This window comes from Megascapheus bottae, unplaced genomic scaffold (genome assembly GCF_031878675.1).
Source record: "Megascapheus bottae isolate mThoBot1 unplaced genomic scaffold, mThoBot2.hap1 HAP1_SCAFFOLD_128, whole genome shotgun sequence".
NCBI classification, from domain to species: Eukaryota; Metazoa; Chordata; class Mammalia; order Rodentia; family Geomyidae; genus Megascapheus; species Megascapheus bottae.
In genome coordinates, this window is record NW_028327550.1 from 377,433 (window position 1) to 401,813 (window position 24,381).

Below are 24,381 nucleotides of genomic sequence, written 5' to 3' on the forward strand. Positions count from 1 at the left end.
ATCAAGTTGGACCACAGGCACATATGGGACTATTATGAGGACATCCTGCTTACTCTCCCACAGTCCGACAGACACTTTGCACTGCCAACCCTTCATAATGCTCAATGGTGTTTACCATTTTTCCTAAGATACCCTTCTTTTTAATCCCTGCTTGTCCAAACACATCCTCCTCCGATTGCCTTCCGAGAGCACCTCACTCCGCAATGGTGTTTGACTTCCTGGTGGCAATGAGTCTCCAACTCCTTTGTGACCATTGCCTGTATTTTTCGCCTGAACCTCTTTTAACCGCTCACAATTATGGGGGCAGGGGGAGTCAAGGTCCTGGCCCTTGATCTAAACTTCATCCTAACTTAGAAAAGAATGGGGGCTGAGAAGGATGAAAATGTTCCCCTCTCTCTATTAGTCCCCTCAAACACCCCTCACCCCCAACCACCCAGCTGGGGGGACTATGACACTCCTCCCAAAAGAGTGGCCCACACAGCCACGGTTATAGCAAGAGCTCTTGAGAGTAGTAGTGGGGCTGGCCCACAGATCTCACACTAAGAGAATGGGGTTTGTTGTTCTGTTTCCCTGAAAAGAAAGAGAGGGTCAGAGAGGTTACTGGTTTGCCCAAGGTCACTGAAAGGGAAAACCACCATTAGAAATCCTAGCTTGTCTAAACCCAGCAGCATCTCAGGGATATGATTCGTACAGAGCCTCTGATGGTGGGTGGAGGGGTCCGTTACAAAAATCTCTTTTCCAATTTGACACAAGATGTCCAAGAGAAAGCCTTCCTTCACAGAGTTAAAAAAAAATCAATGATGTGAGCCCATCCTGGAGTCCCAGCTGGGCTTGAGATCTCAGCACTGCCCTTCTTACTCCATGTCTCCTGACCCCAGTGAACAATTTGGAACCAAGTTACAATTTCCTTTTCATTCTCATTAAGCAGAATACTCCTCTTTAACAACCCTCCCTAAACCACCCCCCATCTACAACCCTCCCTGAGCTTTGCTTGACTATAAAGCGCTCTATTTCTCTGTGATCTTTATGTCCTTAGAAATTACAACATGCTGGCATAGGTATTTAATTATTGAAAGGAGATGTGCCTTGTAAAATATTGTACCTGCAGGTTTGCTCATGCAAAGTAAGGATGGATCCCACTTGGCCAGACAAAACCTTTGCTATGCTAGAGCTTTGTTCTGGAATAAATCTTGGTTTGTGAAATATGCATCCTATAAGAGCACTTCTGGGTTCTGCCTAGAACTGGCCAAACTAAAACACCTTTCCCTTTTTTAAATGAAACTAAACCTTGCTTTTACATAATACTGAGCTGACCCCCTCCTAGGCTGGGAATTTAAAGAACACTTTTAGGGGTAGGGAAAAAAAAACAGATGTCAGATGATCCATCACAGAGTTTCTTTTCCAAGGCTGGAAAGAGCTCCACCACCACACTAAGGATAAAAGACAACAGATAAACGTCAAAGTTTGAACTCTGCTCAAAGACATACAAAAGCTTAGGTTGCAGGGAAAGCTCTCTGTGCTGTCCAATATGATAGACATGCTGGTACCATCCAATATTATTGGTTTTGACTTCTAATCCATGGATTTGACTTCAGATGTGTCTGGAATATCCAAAGCAGTGGAATTTCAATTTTACATCATAATGTAATCCATTTAGATTTAGTTGCATGGAGCATCATGTAATCCAGGCTTATCCTATTGGACAGTGAATGCAATTACTGATCAATATTCCTAAAGAACATAGAAGTAAACATGCTCAAAAATATTTGCCAGTGGAATCTGGTAATTTAGAAGAAGGATGAAAGAGCATGATTGAATCAGATTTGTCCTGGGGAATTCAAGGTTGGTTTAGCAGAAGAAGGAAGGGAAGGGAAGGGGAAGGGAGGGGAGGGAAGGGGAGGGGGAGAGAGAGGAGAGGGGAGGGGGAGGGGGAGGGAAGGGGAGGGGAGGGGAAGGAAGAGGAGAAAGAAAGAAAAAATAAAAAAAGAAAGAGGGAAGGAGGGAGGGAGGGGAAAGGAAAGGAAAGGAAATCAATGTCAGCGATTTAGTGGCACAAATTCATGGAATCCCAGTACTCACAAAGAGGAAGCAGGAGGATCACAAATTCAAGGTCAGACTGGGATATAGACCGAGAACCTGGCTCAAAGAAAAAAAATCAGGTATGGTAGCGCATACATGTAATCCCAGCTGTGTAGGAGGATTCAAATTAAAACCCTATCTGAAAAATAATCAACCCCAAAAGAGGGCTGGGGGCATTGCTTAAGCAGAAGAGTGCTTGCTGAGTAGACATGAGGCCCTGAGTTCAAATTCCAGCAAAAAAGGAGAGAGAATACTTACCTGACTTGAAAAGTAACCTCGTATGTGGTAAGAGTTCTATTAATACTAATTAGAATCAGCTCTATTAACCTTAGCTCATGAATATATTGCTATACTATGTCATTAATGTTATTAATATATCATTCATAGTATATTAATAGGAATACACTCATACTAACTTATTCCTGTTAAATACTGTTTAGGATTTCACTGTTCCCTTTTCTTAGGCTGTGAGTGTTACACCTCCCTGAGATTTTTTTTTTGTGTAACAAGAGGCTCCCCTGACACTGAGCCTCATGTGTTCTGAGAGTCCGGGGATCCCCAGATCTGGGCCCCCCGCCATGCCCCACATGGGCTGGCTTCTCCAACACATGCAGCTGCTCTGTTGGCTGACCCAATCCAGGCCAGTGACTCTGCTTCTCTCCTGCTTGCCTCAGCAGTTTTGCTTCCCAGCCGTCCACACTCCCAATGGCTCCGATACGTCCAAAGATGAGCACTTCCAAACCCTGAATTATTTACACCTGAGAGGCTCCATGGGTCCTTTCTCCCTCCAATTCTGCCAGCCCCTCCCCCCTTCCAATGAATCATAGCAAATTTGAATCTTGGCCATACACACACAAAGTGAAGTTTTGTTTTTTACTTAGAAGGTTCCTCTGGTACACCCAGGAGAAAAAGGGCAGAAAAAGATGGAGGTGGACAGTGGCTTGCAAAGGAAAAGGGAAAGAAAAGCAAACAACAACAATAACAATAAAGCAACTCTTGCTGAATCAGTAACTAGCAGTAATAGATTTTTTTTAAAAATTCACTTCCAGGCTCAGTTGGGGAAAACAAGATACATTTCCTTGCAATAATTTAAAGAGTGGAATGTTTCATTCCCAGAGAAACTACAGCTGTTTTGACCTATTCCTGGCTTTAGGTTGGACTATTATTTGCATTCTCTGAATTATTATTGTTGTTATTTCTTTTCCTTTCTTAACATGGTAGCATTTAGGAATGGAGCCAAGTTATAGCCTGATTAAAGTCTTTCACTCTGAATTAAAGGTTTTGAATCCAGCCTTAGGCTTCAGCCTCAGATTTTTGTTGCTGTAGCTGCTGTTTTCCATCCACACCTTCCCATCTCCAGGGGAGAAGAATAGAACTAGAAATCAGTCCGCTGCAGGCACACCCCTCTGAGGTTACACCAATTGGCTCCAAGGAGGGTGCCACTGCTGTTTTGGATGTTATAAGGCCACTGTGGCTGCAACCAGGCCAGTAAGGGGACAAAGGACATCTCCCTGAGGGAAAGGCCAAGGGAAGAGAAGGACCCTTCCCAAGCATTCTCATGTTCTAGAAAAGTCACTCTCCTTGCAATTCCTTTTTTCATCTCAAGAGTTCTGGTAACTCACACCTGTAATCTCAGCTACTCAGAAGTCTAAGATCTAAGGATGGCGGTTCAAAGCCAGTCCTGGCAGAAAAGTCCCTGAGACTCTTACCTCCAATAAACTATCAAAAAGCCAGAAGTTAGGGGTGTGGCAAGTGGTAGAGCACCAGCCATGCAGCTGGGGATAGCAGGCAGGAATATGAGTGTGAGGCCTTGAGTTCAAGCACCGGTAGTGACAAGTTCATTCATCAATTCACTTCAGTCACCTGTAACATGAGATCATAAGAGCACCTAGGTCAAAGTGTTGGGTCTGAGATATTTACAGATGCACTGATCAGTAATCAATCAATGCTGGCTGGTGTGTACTGCTCCTCTTTAAGGTGCTTTCTCTACCTGATCATCTAGCATGTCATCTTCCCATGTCTGCCAAGATCGCACTTGCCGATAATGGAAAAAGCACAAACCATACACGTGTGTGCGTACAGGCTTGCACACACACACACACACACACACACACACACACACACACACACACACACACCACTTGTCTGTCGAAATAGGCTCTTTTCTGCCCAGGAGGGCCTTAGACTGCCATCTTCCCAATCATTGCCTGCTGAGCAGCAGAAATTATAGATGTCAGCCACCAAGGCCTGGCTGATAGAAAGATCTCTCTAGAAGACAGCTCAGTGGGCCCTTGGACCATAATCCTCCTCTGTCTATGCTTCAACATGGAGCTGGGATTTCAGGTGTGCACTACTGTTGGTTTGTTGGTTGAAATGGGGATAGGGGGAAACTCGAGCCCTGTGCAATGTCAGAGCCCACGTCCCATGTCTGTTACTTGCCTGTTGAAGGGAGGGAGGGAAAGCGGGCAATCTATCCCTACTGGGTGAAGGCTGAGAGAAGAGAAGGGGGGAGGTAAGATGGTAAGGGCTGGGAGTTTGGCCTAGTGGTAGAGTGCTTGCCTGGCATGCACAAAGACCTGGGTTCGATTCCTCAGTACCACATACACAGAAACGGTGCTGTGGCTCAAGTGGTAGAGCACTAGCCTTGAGAAAGCCCAAGGACAGCGCTCAGGCCCTGAGTTCAAGCCTCATGCCTCCAGACTGGCAAAAAAAATTTTTTTTTTAAAAAAAGGTAATCAATGCCCTTTTTGGCCACAGGCTGCTGGGTACCAGGCCATGGAGAAAAAGACAGAAGAATTGAAAGAGCAGAAGGAGAAATGAAGCAGTCATGGACCCCGCTGCCAGGAAAGCCTGCACTGTTCTGGCTGCTGCCAGTGCCAACAGGAATGGCAGGCAGCCTGGAGCTCTTGACAGAGGATGGGGAGGAAAGCCAGGAGCGAGAGTCAGCCGGAGGGAGATGCTGGAGGGGCTTCCCCAACTGAGCAGGTGCCTGGGGAAGGAAGACCCTACCCAAGAACAGCCTTGGGAGCCACAAACAATCCCCCTCCCCAACCTGTGCCCTGGACCTCCTACTCTCCCAGATCTCAAAGCAGCTAGCCCCAGCTCTCCTTCAGCCAGGCCAGCTGCCCGGCAGGCAAGCAGATGGTGACATCTTCACTAGAGCCAAAATTACCTTTCCAGGAAAATGTCTCAACCTTCTCTGGAGGACACAGAAAGGAGCGTGCACCATGGAGAATTTCAAACTTTCTCAAGAAGCTACAGCTTCTTAAAAGTATTTGAGTGAAACAAAAATGTATTTTGACTATAGATTGTTCAGTGCCTCCGATTTAAAAAGAAAAGAAAGGTTGTTGAAAGTTGCCTATAATCTCAACCACCTGGGAGGCAGAGGTAGGAAGATGACAGTTCAAGGCTGAACTGGGAGAAAATACAAGACCTATCTGAAAACCAAACTAAAAGCCAAGGGACTGGGAACAGGGCTCAAGTAATAGAGCACCTACCTAGAAAGCACAAGGCCCTGAATTTAATCCCAGTACAAAAAAATAAATAATAATAATAATAATAATAATAATAATAAAACAGGTGCTGGTGGCTCATACCTGCATTCCTAGCTACTCAAGAAGCTGAGATCTGAGGATCAAGGTTCAAAGCCAGTAGGGGCAGAAAAGTCTATGAAACTCTTATCTCCAATTAACCACCTAAAAACCAGAAGTGGCACTGTGGCTCAGAATGGCAGTGTGCTAGCCTGAAAAGAAAAAGAGCTCAAGGACAGTGCCCAGGACCAGACTTCAAGTCCCATGACCAACAGAAAATTAATTAACTAACTAACTAACAGTCAGGTAGTTTCCAGAACTTTAGCTCCTTACTCCCCAACCCTGTCATCCCTTGTGAGCAGCTAGTCATGGACTAAAAATCACTGAATTAAACTATTCTATCTGTCTCTGTCTCATCCCCTCCCTCTCAAATCTCAACATCTGGCTCCCAGATGTATGCTTACCACTGCACTTACTGCTTGCATAACAGACAGGTTCCATTATCAATGCTAATCTGTTTACCTAATTCTAGAACTCTGAGGGGCTGTGCTGGGAAATATTGCACGCTCCATTCCACATCAAGTAGGGACATGTTCGGTGAGTGATTAGCAATGTCTGCATGGAAACAGGAAGCTGGATGCATGGGTCCAGTACTCACACAGAGGGCCGCATCTTCATCACTCTGCTTCTGGACAATGTTTGACTCTAAAAAGCTCCCTTCTGACTGGAGAAAACATTTATGCTGACTATGAGACACAAATGAATGATTGAAGGCCTCCAGAGGAAAGGATTTTGAAGCAAACAAGGAATTTCTCTAGCATCTCTATCCTCAAAACTCATATGACTCCCCTGTTAGACTTCATGTCTGCATGTACTGTTGTCAAAACTACTTTTTCCTACTTCACAAGAATGAGAAGATGGGTCCCCTGGACCTCGTCACTCCTAAACTGGCCCCATCCTGTCCACTGCAGATAAGCATCAACTTGCAAATCCTAGCCTGATAGAACTATCCTAAGATGTGTAGACCTCACTGGTCAGGGACTCAAATCTCAGCTGACCAAGTGGATGGCCTTGGGGGGGGGAAATTATTTGCCCTTGCCAGCCTCAGTTTCCTCCTATGCATGAGAAAAAGGAAAGAATTCGGAGCTCATGTAAGAATTAAGGAAATTACAGTTGTTCTGCTCCTAAAATCTACAGGATATTTAAGATACACTGCTTTCTTTTCCCCTCTTTTCATACCCTCAAGGCTATTTCAAGCTTTCTCCACAGGCAGTGAGTAAGGCATCAGAAATGTCTCTGTGCTGAATTAATGTAGCTGAGAAATGAGAAACCCCTCCCTGTGCCCCCAACTTGAGCCCTCCTCCTCTCTGTTTAGATTCAACTCAAAATAGCTGAACTTAGATGGAACCAGTTGGGGTCTGTCTTTGTATCTGGAGGCTTAAAAAAAAAAGATTCAAACCTTAAGCCCAACAGCTGCAGGTTAGTCAAGGACCTGATTCTGCCTGGTTAATTAACTTTAACCTCCAACCCAAGTCACTGTACATTTGTGCAGCTGACTCCTTTGATGCTAAAAGAATAAGCTTTTATCCAATGATTTATAATTTTTTAAAAGAAACTGTTTTAAGTAGCATAGGTGTATAGTTGTGTTTTTTTAATTAAATAGAACCAAAGCATTTCAAATGAAGAACTGTTCCTCAAAATACTAGTCTTACAAATCTTGCCAGAAATGCATTTATTAAAAGTAGGCTTCTCAATGTAGTTTAGGTACATTTAATAAATGTAAGTGTACATATAAAAGCAGATAACGGGGCTGGGAGTGTGGCCTAGTAGTAGAGTGCTTATCTAGCATGTACAACGCTCTGGGTTCAATCCCTTGGTACCACATACACAGAGAAAACAGAAAGTGGTGGTGCTGTGACTCAAGGGGTAGAGTGCTAGCCTTGAGAAAGCCCAAGGACAATGCCCAGGCCCTGAGTTGAAGCCCCAGGACTGGCAAAACAAAACAAAACAAAACAAACAAAAAACAGATAAAAAAGAGATACGTAGATAGAGACTCATACTCAGACAAATGTGTGTTTGGCGGAGTGGTTACTGGGTCTTGAACTCAGAGCCTAGGCTCTGTCCTGCAACTTCTTCCTCTCCAGACTGAGGCTCTGTCCCTCAGCTTCCTCCTCTCCAGCTGAGCCTAGGCTCTACTTCTGGATTTTTGGTGGATCTGAGCCTTACAGGCATGAGATGTCAGTCTCATACAAGCATGTTACATATGGATCTCTTTATAATAGATCCTAAAATTTACTTCATTCTGGTATACCTACATCTATGCTTTCAATGGCTCCATTGTTAAAAGAAATTACCATTATTCCAATATTTAGGCGGGCCATCATTTCCCCCTCATTTTCCACTAACAGACAAATAGGAGATATTTTATATTTCCCATGATGATGTTGGAGCAACAGGCCTGCACATGAGTCTCTGTGTAAAGATTTCTTTTTTTTTTACACTTCATATTTAGAGTGTAGAATGGTTTCTAAAAGCCTACGCACTCAGAATTCAGTTAGCATTTAAGAACGTAAAACATACTTGCATAGGCAGCTCCGGGAGCTCCCACTGCAAAGGGTACATGTTGCCTGATTCCAAAAGAACTACTTACTTCCACAGCCATATACAATGTAATCCCAGCACTTGGGAGGTGGGGGAAGGAAGACCACTGGACAGTAAGAGACTTGTGGAGAAGAGCTAGGAGGCCCCAGCTGCACAAACCAAAGCCAGACAAGATTTTCCAACAGCCATCAAGCCCCCAGACACAGGATCAAGGCTAGCTACCAGGTCAAGGGCTTGCTACCAACCCTATCTATTGTTGGCTACATGTGAACCCATCCAACAATGGGGATTCCTATCTCAAGAATGCACAGACAGCTGGGTGCTGCTGGCTCATGCCAATAATCCTACTCAGGAGGCTGAGATCTGAGCATCATGGTTCAAAGCCAGCCTAGACGCTATATCCAATGAATCACCAGAAAACCGGAAGTAGCACTGTGGTGCAAAGTCATAGAGTACTAATCAGGCCCTGAGTTCAAGCCCCACATTCAACCAAAAAAAAAAAGGTACAGACATGTCCCTGCCAGTGCTGTTTTGGGTTTTTTTTCAGTGGATCTGGGGCACAATGGATAATACCAGGTATATCTTGGGCATTCTGTACCTCTCCACCATCTTTCCCCCATAATTCTCTCCTGGTTTAAAGCTTCCAAACAGAAGCTTTAACAGCTCAAAGGGACTACCGTACTGTATGTGTGAGAAATCAACACTCCAGGCCTTCAAGGAGAACAGAGGAGGCATTCGGGCTAGCACAGGGAAGAATTCTGTACAGTCACCATCCAGAATAGCAGCAGCCCAGATGGGCGCATATCAAATGTTCCTCGTGCACACGATTCGGTCACCTCCCTTCTTCACCGAGCCAAATATCCATAATTTAAAAGCTGTAAAGCCTGAGCTTTCCCTGTGGGCTCTCTAGCCCCCCCTTCCTGGGGTGGGGGAAAGGGTCAACACTTTCTTGGTAGTTATAGATGCCATCTGAATACTGCTGGGTTGCTTAACATCTCTGCAGACAACCATGCACTCTCTGGGTCCTTAAGAACAAGTGATACAGGGCTGAGCTCCTGGAAGGGATGGGTGAACCGGGGTGTGTGGGTACCAGGAAGGGGAAGGGACAGAGGCTGTGTAATGGACAAGGTCAGACTGGGCAGGATACATACAGGAATGCAATGTGAGTGCATGAGGGGCGAGGATGGGAGCGTCATTGCTTTCCACGCTGCCACAATGAAATCCTCCTCCCTCCCTCCCTCTCTCTCTCTCTCTCTCTCTCTCTCTCTCTCTCTCTCTCTCTCTCTCTCTCTCTCTCTCTCATAAAGTTCTTAACTGTTTTATGACTCAGCTAGGCATCCCAACTTTTCTTGGCCTGCTTTAGGGTAACACATTTGCCAAATGTTCTGGCCTCAACAAACAGCACTCAAGGAATTCTTCCCCGTCATCCAGAGCAAAGAGGAAATGTCAGCCTTCGGTTCAGTAAGTTCTCTCCACGTAAGCAACACTGCCCTGCACTAGGTGTTCGGATTCTACTGAATTCTTTAATTATATCTTCCTTTGGGATCTAAAAAAAAATGCATTTCAGGATTTTTGTTTGGTCTTGTTTTTGTTTTTTTTTCTTTTTTTTAAATTTTTTTTTATTGTAATTAGTAAAAGGGTTACATGATATTTGCCAGATAGAAGGTGCATTAATTCACATACATTGATACCCTTTCACATGTCTTGGTACCCATTTCCCTCCCCCCTTGGTCTTGTTTTTGAACTCGGGGCTTGCACACTCTTTCTGAGCTTTTTTCTTTCTTTTTTTTTTCCCTCAAGGCTTTCACTCTACCACTTGAGCCACACTGACACTTCCGGTTTTTTTCTGAGTGGTTTATTACAGCTAAGAGTCTCACAGACTTTCTGTCCCCAGGCTGGCTTTGAACCACAATACTCAGATCTCAACCCCCCTCAATAGGTAAGATGGCAGGCTGAGAGCAGATGGATATTATGTTACCGATGACAGATGTTAATTTACACCCCACTCTCGGCCCCCAGGCCCCCAATGCAATGCCTAGCAAGAGGTTTGGCACTCGGTAAACTTACACCAGCAAGAACAGCATTGCCCTGGGAACCTTCGTGAATTCTCCAACCCTTTCCTAGACTGAAGCCAGATTAAGATGCCAGTCATCTCTTACGTCAAACCAGTAGTAGGCTGGAGAATTTCACATCCTACTCTTTATTTATCTGACACAGGTAATTCTCAGCCCCCAAAACTTAGGACCTTGGATGCACACAGTTCCACAACACCTGACTTGGGAACACGAGATGAGTAATACAGAAATGAATCTCCAGGCCCAGTTCAGTAAATAGGACTCTCCATTTCCTGACAACACACAACAAAACACCCTTTGCCTTCTGCTGAGTCCCATCTCCTAGGAAACATCATAATAGGCTTAGCAAAAGCCAGGAAGATCTTAGGAGACCGGCTGTTCACTCTGCAACAGGGCTGCACTTAAGTGTTCTATTCAAGAAGCACACATTGGGTTGGCCTCCACATTAACCTGCTAGGAATGAAGACACACGTCAGAAACAGGTGGGAGAGAGGCAGAACTCAGAGCCTGGAAGGCAAAGAGAACTCTGTGAGTCAATGCTCTAATTAGGAACTTGTATGTTCTGCTTTCCCTGCAAGCAGGAACACACACACACACACACACACACACACACACACACACACACACACACACACAAATTCCATGTACGTTGTGGCTCCTTTAGACAATTAGGGAAATGATAAGGACCTTCCATTTTGTCTATCATTTAAAATCATGATAAACGATCCAGTAGGGTTTTTCTTTTCTTTTTTTTCCAGTCCTTGGGCTTGAACTCAGGGCCTGAGTACTGTCCTTGGACTTTCTCAAGGCTAGCATTCTACCACTTGAGCCACAGCACCATTTCTGGCTTTTTCTATGTAGGTGGTACCAAGGAATCGAACCTGGGTCTCTGTGCATAATAGCCAAATACTCTACAACTAGGTCACACTCCCAGCCCTTGTCCCTCCCAGCCCTCTTTCTTTTTTTTTTAAATGCACATTTGTAAAAGAAACTTGGGCTACATCTAATCTAACCATGCCCACTTCTGGGAAAACTTCCACCCCCACCATAAATATATCCCTGTGTCTGTGACAATATTGAGGCCAAATGAGTCACTTGAAAAACCTGAGAAGGGTATTCCATGTTCCAAAGACAAGCAAAAATAATAATAATAACAACAACAAACCTAATTAAGTCCAGAAAGGAGTAGAAATGAGTCAGGCGCATGTTCACATTGGAATGAGTAACAAGAGGAGATGATATGGATAAAGGGAAAAGTTAACCAACCACCCCTAAGGGGTGACATTTTACAGAGGACGCCCCACCTGCATGGGACTCACTGCACACTGTAACACCTCATTTTTTTCCCCATCATTTTCTGAACTTACTGTGTCTCTCTTGCCTACATTCGTCTTTGTATCTTTTAAGAAGTCCCCTTCTAAAATGTAAAGACTTAGAAAAAATCATTATTAAGTGAAGTAAGCCAGACTCAAAGGAACATAGGCCCAATAGTCTCCCTCATTTGTCATAATCAGTAGAAACCTTGGGCTCTTCTAGCAGAGATTTACAATAGAACAAAATCTAGAGACATTAGGCCAAATAGTATGACACTAAATGTAAAGACCTCCAGGATAAGGAAACAAAAGTCATATTATGAGTGATTGTTGTCCTTAATGTACTATGTTATCTCTCATCTCTTTTGCCATCCCTTGGTTATCTCATATTGTTACAATATTTCACCTTGTTATCTGATATATTTTATATGTGCTTAATTGGTTATTTGAAATTGGATAGGGAAGGGGGGAAATCAAGATAAGCGGATGAGGGTAGGAGGGAAATGGGGACCATGTCATGAGAAAGGGTATCAATGTTTGTGAAGTTACACACCTTTTATCTGGTAAATATAATGTAACCCTTCTATTAATCACAATAAAAAAAAGAAGTCCCCTTCTATTGTTTGGGATCCAACTCTTCCTCAGATCCTGACTTTACCTTTTTTTTAACCCAGGGGGTCACTTAAGGGATGTATATAAGGAGATGTGATGTCATGTCTAGTGAGTTTGGGGGACTGATGTGGAGTAAGGTTCATCGAAGACGAAGGAGCATAGATGCTGCGCCCAGACAGCAAGAGTGTGCAGGTAGCCTCACAAAGAAGCATCCCTGAGAGAGTCACCTAGCTTCTGGATGCATTGACACACAAACACTGACTAAAGGGGGAAGAAAATCAGGGAAAATAAAGGGTGATATCGACAAAGAGTCACTGTACTCTTAACCTGACTTACAGAACTGTAACCCCTTTGTACAACTACATAGTAATAGTAATAATAATAATAGCAAATCATAAATGACATAAAATTCAAAAGAAATACAATATTAGGAAATGAAGGGGAAGAAGAATAGGAAGGGAAGGAAAAGGAGGAGGAGGAGAAGGAAGAGGAGGAGGAGGAGGAGGAGGAGAAGGAGGAGGAGAAGGAAGAGGTGATGGTGGTCGTTGTGGGATAGGGTACATGATTGCAACCATGTTTCCGAAATGCCATCTGTCTCACCTGCTCTCCTCCGGTGCCATGCCACTGGGTATGAGCTTTGGCGTTGTATGTCTAAACACTACCCAGTCATCTTTCACTGAGTCAGGCTTTGTTCAGCTGACATAGGATGATGAAGGCCTAGAAACACACAGATAACTGAGAAAATACCCCTCCACCTGGGAGTTCCCAGCTGAGCAGCAAAGATGAATAATGGAAATCCAATGTAAAGAGTGATTTAACTGAGGCATCTTCACAAGGCTGTATTGGCAGAGAAACAATTTACCTATTGATTTTCTTATTTTTTTTCTAGGAGGGAAGCTACACCCTCCCTAATCTAAACACTTTTTTCTGGGTGGACATGAGTTCTAGCGTGTGGCTGAGTTCCCATTCCCCGAACTGGTGCATTCCTTCAGATGACAATGCGGGGGCCACATCACCACCAGAAAAGAACAGGACTCTGGACGACGGAGGCCCACACAGCGAGTTACAGCTGCCTCTGACATCTTAGACTTACAAGACTCTCTGGGAGTCTTAAATTTGTCCAGGAGAAAGAACTCCAGAAGGTAAAATATGATCATGATTAACAACTTTTTCATAGACTTCACTTTTCAGAACACTTGGAGATTTACAGAAAAATCTGAGAAGACAGAAGAAATGTCCCCACATGCCCTCTTCCTACTACCTCTTATTGTTAACATCCTAGATTCCTTTCACACATTTATTACCATACACAAACCAATAATGAGATGGCATTATTAACCCAAGTTCACAGTCCATTCTGCTTTCTTTGATTTTTTTCAACTGACCTGCCACTTATAATCCTATCCCAGGATATCCTGCTCCCTTAGGCTCCTGTTGGCTGTGACCTGTGACAGGTTCTCCAACTCTCCTTGTTTCTATTGGCCTTCAAAGGGATCACTGAACCAGAAGTACATGGAAGGAGCTGGTGTCTTCACCCCTCCCTCTCCTGGGCAGTAGTCTCTATGGAAGGAGTCCTCTCTTCCCCCCTCAATATTCATAGGACCCATTTTTATCGAAATGACTCATGGATATTCACTTTATACTTTACAATATTATCCAACTTAACTTTATTGTTCAAAGGGAACAATGAGCCATAAAGAGTTCATTCAGTTCATCTCCTTGTCTTTTACACACACACACATACACACACACACACACACACACACACACACACACACACACATCCTTTGGAGGGACCAGAGTGTAAGAATGACGTTTCGCCTATATCCAGTATGTGAGCTCAAGCTGATTGCCTCAGATACCCCCAGTCTTTAAGTACTGGAAGGAGTACAACCTCATGTGAACCCACTTGCTAAAACACAAATGTTGGAGATATGAAGAAAGAGAGATAGACAGAGAAAGAGATGGAAAGAGGAGAGACAGCAGACTGAAAGAGCTTCTACTGTGCCAAAGTAGTGGCAGCCACTTTATTGTATCATCCAGCTTCTGTCCTTCACACCCTCCCACCCCAACTCAAGATGGACAGACAAGAGGAAAAGCTTGATAAGGAAAAAGCAACAACAATCCACAGGCCAGTTCAGCCAGCCAGCTTAGGCACTGCCTCCTAGCTGGAAGTTATAGAAAGCCAAGACACAGTACAGACACACTGACATTTTCTGAAGTCTGAAATGGAGAAGGGTGGGGCGGGGTGTTCTATTTGGGAACCTGAGCATGTCTCCTCAGATTCCCTTCCATTCGATTGTATACGTTCATTCCACTGGCTGAAGATCAAGCCCCCAGCTCCACACTCTCCCTCCTACAATCTCCAGCACAGTTCCCTCTGCGTCCCCTTCTGGCCCAGCAAATTACAAAGACAACTTCCAGTAGCAGGTGGCTACTGGACACATGGCTGGGTAAAGTCCAGAGCAGAAACAAAAACAGAAACCCAATCTCCTCTGAAAGCTCCACAGTAAACAGAACTCTCATCCAAAGGCGGCCTCCTAGATCCCCAGCAGCCATTGCTAGGCTGATTCCTCTTCCCCAATAAAGCAGTGCCTGGAATGACAAGGTAAAGGACTGACTTCCTATCCCCATCAGGCTGGGTATCAAACGCCTTCCCTCCTCCAGGTCACCCCACCTTCCCAAAGGCTCGGCTTGCTCTCCATCGGTTAGAAGACCACAAGGCCTTGCACAATACAATTCAATTTTAGCAATGGTTCCACCTCCACTGAGAAGTGGGCGGAGTCTCAGTGTGAGGGCAGCCTTTCTTTATGGCCTCCACTTTAGAAAAATGACAACATTATCCTTTAGATTTCTTAAGGAAAGAAAACAGAGCCAAAGTAGGCTGCAGCATCCAGCTGGGGTCTAAGACCTTGTTCATAATACCCGAGAAACTTCAAAACCTTACACAAGGACAATGCCTAGTATAACATGCCCATTGATAGCGAAGAAGCCCAAGAAAACTAGGCCATGGGTATAAGGAGAGGCAAAAATAGTGATACATGGGCGGAGAGACACACACCCGAGAGCTTTTCCTTCCTACTTTAAGAACAGAATTGAATGGGAGCGGTGGCTTTCAGTGGGACGTCAAAACTGCCTCACAACTCTGGCAGGAGCTAACTTTGTTTTCTAAATTTAAAGACATTGCAGTTTCTATAATTCGTCTCCAATGAAACTATACTTTTTTTTTCTTTTTTAGTACTGGCATTGTTGCTAACTCACTGTATAGACACAGTCTTTTTCCAGAATGTTCAGTTTACTCATCTGTAAACTGGGAACACTCTACATAATGCCTGAAAGGTTTGGGTAGGGCTGCTGTGAAAAGCCAAATGATCCAGGACAAAGCAGAGGCCATTCCTGTCTTCTGAAATGAACAGATACCAGAGAGAATGAAGTTCATGTAGGCATACAATGGAATATAGATTGAGTTTACACACACACACACACACACACACACACACACACACACACACACACGCACGCACAAAATCCCACAGTGACTGACAACTCACAAAGTTTCCAATTCTTCCTGACTAGCATACTTCCCAGAAAACAGCAGTCATTTCAAAGGCAAAGGGGTAAGGCCATTTTCAAGGTCATCAGTCAAGGTTAAAGAGCATCCTGATCCTTGGGCTGTATTTCTCTCTCTAACCCTCTCTCTCCCCCTTGGATCATGACTCATTAGCATGAATGTGTCAGAGTGTCTTGTAGCAGGAAAGAAGCAGATCTAAATGAGTTCTTTTCTAACAGAAGCAGCCATGTATAAAGATGGCACTGATCAATCATTCACTCGATAAAATATCTACTTGAACTGGTCATACGTTATCCTCTAGGCACTGAAAATACAACAGTGGGCAAAGACACTCAGAGCTATAGGCTGGATGCTGTGACTCATGCCTGTAATTTCCAGGAATGAGTAGATTTTCATGACCTCTGGGGTGTTGTGATCAGTAAGATTCCCTTTTGAGGACAGCCCAGGCAAAAAAATTGCAAGACCCTAGGTCAACGAACAAACTGGGCATAGTGGCTGATATCTGCCATTGGGCAGCATAGATAGGAGACTCGCCATCTAATTCAAGGCTGGGCAGAAACATGAGACTCTAGTCATAAAAATTACATTCATACCTGTAAAAAAAAAAGAATCACTTCCAGCTTGGAGAAAAAAGATAAAAACTTTTTAAAGGCAATGATGCCACATTATTACAAGCTTCGGGATGGGGCAGAGGGGACAAGCCCAAGGTGCTGTGATAATCAGGAAAGGCTCTTCAGTGGTGACTTTGGCCTCTACCCCCACTGGATACTGGCTGATGCTTCGAGCCAAAGGCAATGAGAAAGTGTTCCAGACATTGCAGGGCATTTATTCCCTGGAAAGACTCAATCCTGCCTTCATTTGAGCCATCATGGTAAAAGGTCAAATCCCATTGTGCACAGGTAGAGATACAAATGAGGGTCCCTCTCCCGAGCCTCAGCTTTTTCTATTCCAGCCAATGCATCCTGTACATCAGTTCTGCCTCTAAATGACTCCAGTGTTGACTCAGAAAAAAAAATAAAATAAAATGAAATGAAACTTTCAGAACAGATGTCCCTTCTCCAATCTCTCCAGTTTTCTCAGACATTAAATCAAGGATGATTTTTTTCTTCCTTTCTTTTTTTTTCCTGTCTCTCCCCACCCCCACAGTGGAGGCAAAAAGAGAGATACAATTGGATGCAGTCTCATCCAAACCAGCAGTGGGGTGCTGGCTGTCAAAACAACCACCATCCTGGTGGATCTCTGCCCAGTTCTAGGGGTCACTGCAATGGATTGGGTGATTTGACATTTCCTCCTAAGATGTGCATTTATTTTAAAATCCCCTTATTCCCCTCCTAGCTCCCCCCATGCCCTAAGTTTGCTCTGCGATGAAATCCACAGATGTATTTAGGAAGGAGAGAGGGAACAGCAGCTCGTTCCACGCAGCAGAAACACGATGGGGACAATTTCCTTCGTTCCCTCTTTGTGTAACAGTGAGGCGGCTATGGAGTTTGTCTTCCCTCACTCCAATTACCCTGCCAGACAAAGATAGTTTTCTGTAGAAGCGTCCTGAGCATGTAATTTTATTACCTTAGCACTGATTTTAACATAATTCATGTAATTTCTTGTGCGGAAGCAAAGTTACCTTTCTAAACACCTGGCAAAATGAGAGCTGATGGATTTTTCTTAAACTCCCACTAACTCTCCCCTCCCTGTAGAAGTTTCTGCTAAAAGAAGAAACATGAAGAGGTGCTTTGCTCCTATGGCCTCCCTAGACACAGAAAAGGGCTGGCAGTGCCTTCCTTGCTTGATTTTCTCTGACGCCCCATGTCACACACAGCCGTCCTATTAAGGTATAAGAGGCCAAGCCTCCTACACAAGTGACAGCGAGAGTGGGGACACTCATATAGGGCCATCTCATATGCATTACTGGGTGCTTAGTAACCTCATCAACATCCCCCACCCCAATCTCTCTACCCATTCAACCCCAAACTCCAATTAACTTTATTTATTATCAAATGAAACAAACAGAGAGTTCTATACTTTAGTCCCTCGGGTGGCTCTAGTCTATTCCCAGGACCCAAATAGGAGGCAGAAGAAAAAGTAACTTCATTCTGTGTGTAAATGGAGTTCATGAGCCTGGCACCGGTGTCTCACTCCTAGAAATCTAGCTATTCTGGACTCTGAGATCTGAGGTTCATGGTTTGATGCCAGCCCAGGAAAGACAAATACAAGGACTTTTATCTCCAATTAACCATCAAAAAGCTGGAAGGTGGTGTGGCTCAAGTGATACAGTGTCATCACTGAATGAAAAAGCCAAGTAAGAGCACAAGGCCCCGAGCTTAAGCACAAACACTGGAAGATAGGCAGACCAGCAAGACAGGAAGGAAGGAAGGGAGGAAGGAGGGAGGGAAGAGGAGAGGAGAGAGGAGGGGAGGGGAAGGGGAAAGGAAAAGGGAAAGGGAAAGGAAAGGAAAGAGGAAGGGGAAGGAGAAAGGGAAGGAAAGAAAAGAGAAGAATTCATAGCCAATCAAAAGTCTCAAAGGAGTGGCCTGAGACGATCTAAAAGGTAATTTACCATCATTTCTCTCACAACCACATCCTGCAATTTTCCTCTAGCACCAATAGTTCCATCTGCACAGCAGAGAGCCATAATTAAACATTCCTTTCTCATTTATGCAGCAAGTGCTTGTAGACTGCTCCACACCAAGCCCCAGGGGTCAGCATTTGGAGGCAGCAACTCCTTTGATTCTCATTACAATGGTGTGGGACAGGGGGCGGGAGCCCATTTCACAGATGACAGCCCAGAGGCCTTGAGTGGAAGCCAATGGAGAGCACACGGGAATACAAACTAGGCCATTTACTTCCCTTGTTGGGGAGGGGGTCTTAATTAGATGATGATAGTGGGAATGTATAGCTCCTGGCTCCATCATTCAGCAGCGGGTAGACTTGGGCAGGTGGCCTGGTGTTTGTCAGTGCCAATCTAGTTAGTTTTAGCAGGGAGTTGGAAATGATTTCTTGTGGAAGAATAGCAGTGAGGACAAAACCCCCCACTGGATGTAGCACCCCTGCATCTCCAGTTCCAGAAGTAAGTCACCATGACACTGAGACACAAATGACAAGAGGATGAACATCTGATTCTGGGCCACCATCTTGTCTGGCTAGGATGACTGTACCAGCCTCCTGAATAGTCTTTCTGCTTTTTTCCCCTCATTGCCTGTGGCAGGTTCTTTGCAAAGATGTCTGTAATTATTCCCGTCTCTGGATCACACCCAGGCTGTGCAGTTTGGCAGTATCTCCCCTTAGGAAGTAGAGTCTATTTATCCACCTCTTGAGTTCAGTTTGGCTTCCATGGTTGCCTTGGCCCAAAAGAATCAAGTAGACATGACAGTGTGCCAATGCTGAGGCCGGGCTTCACGAGCATTCCTGCATCTCTGCTCTCTGTATGCCTTGCTCAGGTTCAACTCAGTGAGCGCTGAAGAGCTCGTGGCTCAGAACAGAATCAGTGAAGGACTCGGCCAAAGGAACAAAGCTAAACCGCCCGACCCCATCCCAGAGGGTTCCATACGTTGGTTCCCGACACAGCGCTGCTCAGACATGGCAGTGGGAGAATGAGGGAGGGGGAGATGATTAGACCCATTCATTATTGGAACCCTAAGTTCCTGGCACTATTTGGAGGTGGTAGTGATTAAGTTGACAGTGCCTGGATGAGGAAGTGCCTGCCTCTGAAGGGTGTTCTGCATGGCCCCTTCCCGTCCCTCTCTCTGCCTCCTGGCTTTCACAAGGTGAGCAATTCTGGGCTCCAACACTCAACCCCACCCTGGGCCCTCAGCCATGAAGCCAAGCTATCCCTGACTGAATCCTCTGCAAGTATAAGCAAAAATAAAATGTTTCCTCACCGAAAATGGCTCCTTCTGGGTCTTCACCATACTACTGGAAAAGTCTGACTAGCCAGAACACAGAGAACAAAGCAAGAGCAAACAAAGGCAATTATTATTTTTACTGGCTCGGTTCTGTAGTGGCTTTGGGCTCTCAACCCATAGCTGACCCAATCCTCTCCAAACTCCACAGGCAGCGTGAGAGTTTGTAAATCCTCCTATGGATTTGAGGTGCTTGCCTAGCGTGTGAGGAGACCCACCCTCCCCAGGTTCCATCCCCAGCACCACAAAATAATACATGAATATGTAGATTAATAACTGTGTATACATTTGCATAGATATCTACAGACGAGTTGGAGAGCCTCCCTTCTCTGATTACAGCGCTCTAAGGAGAGCATACTCGTCTTGTTTAGAAGACAATTCAATGATGATAACTCACTTTTTGCATGATGGAGCCCTGGGCTACTTTTCTGAGTTCATCACTCAAAAAATCTCCCAACAGCTTGCCATTCTCTGACCACGTTGCCATTTCTTTCATCCCTATGCAGGCCCTTAGTATAGCCCTTACTGCATGCTCGCTCTCTCTCTCTCCTCCCCCCCTTCTCTGAAGACTCCTTTCCCCTGAGTGCAAATGGCTGCCTCCTCTTCCTGATTGAAGTCTTGGCTCTGGTGGTCACTCCACAGTGGGTCTCCCAGGTCCCCCATGGTCATAGGCATTGTCTGTACTCTACTCAATTCATTCTATTAAAATAACAATGCTTATCAGAGCTGGGCGTCAGGGGCTCACACCCATAATCCTTACTGCTCAAGAGGCTGAAATCTGAGAATCATGGCTCGAAACTAAGTCGGGTCAGAAAAGTCCAAGAGACTCTTATCTTCGATGGAGCGACAAAACACCAGAAGCAGAGCTGTGGCTCAAGTGGTAGAGTGTCAGTCCTGAACAAAAGAGCAAAGAGAGAGTCCCCAAGTCCTGAGTTCAAGCCCCAGGACACAGACACACAGACACACACACACACACACACAGACACACACACACACACACACACACAAACTATATAAATATAACTTCATTGGTATCTGAAAAGATCACTACAGCACCAAATGGAGAAGACATTCTCTGAGGACAGGAACTGTATCTCCCATATCCACTACCAGACCCCTAGTATCAGTCCAGAAGCCCACCAACAATTAAGTAATTGATAGGTGACCTCAGGAAGGCAAGAGGGCCCTTTGGTCCAGACAGATCTCCAATTTTCTAACCCTCTCTCTCCTTCCCCATTTCTGTCTCCCTCCCTCAATCCCTCCTTCGCTCCCTCCCTCCCTCCTTCTCTCTCTCCTTCTCTCACCCACCCCCAAACCCGAGTAGCTTGTGAAAAATATAGCAAGAATTATGTCCTATGACTGCCAGATGTGCAGCCCAAGAAGGAAGTGGAATTAAACCTGAAAATCACATCAACAGGCAAAGCCATGCTGTGAGGCCCTATTAAAGCCACAGCGAGCAGACTGCTGTTGTCTCCCCATCTCATCAACAGATGATGAAGGAAAAGGGGAAAAAATATCAACCCCCCTCTTTGTGGGGGGGTCTTCCTGGGGTGGGGGTGGAGAAGGGATGATGACTCCCCTCGATCTCTCAGTTCCATGTGTGACGTCCTTACAGGCACAAAGGAAAACCGTCTCAAATCTTGTCTGTCCTAAGAGGCTGGGGGTACCTGCTTTAATGAACTACTTTTGTGGACAAGTTGCCCCCCATGGGCCTCTGCTCAGCTCCCCACTCCTGTCTCCCCAGCAGAGAAAGAAATGGATGCCTTATGTTCTTCATCTAGTTTTGGCTCAGCCTCACAGAACCAAATCAGCCTTGTAAATGAAACTAGGGGAGACCCCGCCTTTACTGCTGGGGTCACAGGAAGGCCACAGAGACATCTTGCTGGACCTACATGGTCGCATTCATTTGAATGAGTGACAATATATGAACGTAAGGGATTTTATACTAAAATAAAGTACCTATGTCCAGTTTCTCCTAGAAAAGCCAGTCATCATGGAGCCCACATTCCCCCAGCCCCAAACGCTGCCACTGTTGATGAAGATTAAATGTCTGGACTTCATCTCAGCTCACTTCACATAATGTCACTTCTATACCTCATAGACACTGAGTCTGCAGCCTTTCTTACACCTACATTTACAAACACACTTGTTCACAGAGTAGTGAAAGGAACAGACATCAACTCTTGGTGGTCAAACCCGCTGCAGGCCATGAACAGCCATCTTTGCTAGATAGTCATCTTGAACTGAAGAGAAGAGCCAAGATTTTTCTGTAGCCTTCACCTGGAGTGAGGAGGAGGAGGAGGAGGAGGAGGAGGAGGAGGAGGAGGAGGAGGAGGAGGAAGAGAAGAACAAGAAGAAGAGCAGGAAGGAGAGGAAGGGAAGGAAGAGAATGAAGAGAAGAACCAGAAGAAGAAGAGGAGGAGGAAGAGGAAGAGAATGAGGAATGATGAAGAGAAGAACAAGAAGAAGAGGAGGAAAGGAAGAGAATGGGGAGGATGAAGAGAAGAACAAGAAGAAGAGGAAGAGGAAGAGGAAAGGAATGAGGAGGATGAAGAGAAGAACAAGAAGAAGAGGAGGAGGAAGAAGAAGGGGAGGAGGAGAATGAAGAGAAGAACAAGAAGAGGAGGAGAAGAAGAGAATGAGAAGGACAAAGAGAAGAGCAAGAAGAAGAGGAGGAGGAAGAGGAGGAGAATGAGGAGGAGGTGGAGGAGGAGGAGGAGGAGGAGGAGGAGGGGGAGGAGGAGGAGGAGGAAGAGGAGGAGGAGGAAGGAAAAGAAAAGGAGGAAGAGGAGAAGGAGGAGGAGGAAGATGACATTCTCTCTGCATAAGCACCAGCTTTGGCTATGATTAAAGATCATCTCAGAAGAATAGAAACACAAGGAGAAAATGGCAAGAACAATCATAACGAATACAATCATAAATACAATCATGTACGGTGGATTGCCGACTGTTCAAAATCCATATCTCCATACCGTTACCCTGCCGTAGCTAACTGGAGCATAAATGTGGGTCCCGTGTGCCTTTGGTGCCTCTAAGGACTCTGGAATTTCTAGGACCTTAGTAGATGAAGAAAAACATACGCACCCCCAACCCAGGAGTCAGTACCCACCATGATGGTTAAGATCAAACAGGTATGGCTCCAAGCCTGACTTGCCCTTATCTCTGTAGCTTCCAGTATATCCTCAGGCCTTGGTTTTTTTTTAATCTGTAAAATGGGTATAACAATGGGTATAATGATTGCATCTTGTTCTTGAAATGGGAACCAAAGGGGGAATGTGCCACTTTGAGACAAGGAAATCAAAAGCTAGTCCAGAATTCTCCAGATTCTCATTTTTCCAAATATGAGGTAAATGGGCAAGACTGTGTCATATCGGTAGAGCCCCAAGGAGGGAAGCCTCCATCTTCCACTCCCTGGGAGGCTGTGAGAGAAAGCCAAGGCCTCTGCTAACCCACACTGGACATGCAAAATGTATGCAGTGGATACTTTAGTTACATTGTGTGTAAACACAAGAAGGAGTCTGGGCTATACACAGTATAAGCAAACAGGTCAAGGTTGCTGAGATGAGAAGGTAACCCCCAGTCTCCTGACATGCAGACCTAAGTTCTCATTACAGTCACTACTCTGGTTCCATTGACCACAGCAGAATAATAAACAACATCCCTGAAAATGGATTTAAAGACCACTCAATCCAAATTCTCTAAGCTCAAGGTGACAGCCCACTATCCAGAGGCTATTAAAAGCCAGTGGTGGGCTCAATACCCAAGACTCACACCTGTAGTTCTTGGTACTCACTCAGTAGACTGCATCTCAGTTAAGCAGTGACTGGCGTCTGTGACCTGGATCAGTATAATAACAAGCTATAGGATATAAAGGTACCAGGAACATGAGTTTGGGAAGCCGACTCTTAGCCACTAGCCATTTGGCTACTTTATGTCCCTCATTGTAGTTATCTACCTAAACAGGCTTTTTGTGAGGTTTTGTAATCTGAAGCAAGGTCACTGTCATCTAGTTATCACCTTGTCTTGGGTCCGAAAAATAGAACACAGTCCTGTAACAAGTTCTACAAAGTAGGTTTATTAGTTACAAGAACAGGAGTCCAAGATCCACTGCAAGCTGGTTCCTAACGCTAAAGAAAGCTCTCCACAGCAGTCGCCTCACTTGCACCACAGGTGAAGGATTCCCCAAAAGTTTCATCTTAAGTTTTACACGAGAACAGATGAGTTTCTGTGTTAAAGGGCATCTGTCTCCTAAATGGGACTAGAATGAGCACAGATGTTTTCATCATGACAAATTTATCATCTTGATAAATTGCATTCCTATACAATACAACCTACAGTTAATTTTGAGCATTACAAATGATGCAAAGGAAAGAAATGGGTCTCTCTAAGGCCACTCAGAAAAATGTTCCACAGAAATGAATTTAACTAATTGAGAATTTATTTACATGTGCTTTTGAAAGTTTAATACCTTCATAACCCATTATTTTATATAGTATTTTGTCTCTTCAAAGTAAAGGACAATATAACAGCTTCCATGTACCAGCATGACCCTTAGTGTTTATGAATATCTGCTCATCTAATGTTCACAGAAATTTGAGGCATTTACTCTTAATAATCTCGGAGGTTTTTCAAAGAAAACAGTGAAGCACAGAGTGGCTTGTTCAAGGTCATCTAGGTTGTAAATGAATGCAGTAAGTTTTGAAG

At 44.7% G+C, this 24,381-nt stretch overlaps 1 long non-coding RNA gene across 2 annotated transcripts; it reads right to left on the bottom strand.

Annotated features, from left to right (window-relative positions):
* Positions 1 to 1,047: 1,047 nt before the first annotated feature.
* LOC150039691 (uncharacterized) lies at positions 1,048 to 6,126 on the bottom strand. 2 transcript variants are annotated; one of them, XR_016534267.1, is made up of 4 exons: positions 6,074 to 6,126; positions 3,789 to 3,942; positions 2,080 to 2,136; positions 1,048 to 1,430 (listed from the first exon to the last, which is right to left on the bottom strand). It is a non-coding gene; the product is annotated as an uncharacterized LOC150039691 (long non-coding RNA). The 2 variants fall into 2 exon arrangements; XR_016534268.1 differs by having other exon boundaries at positions 1,381 to 1,695.
* Positions 6,127 to 24,381: the final 18,255 nt, after the last annotated feature.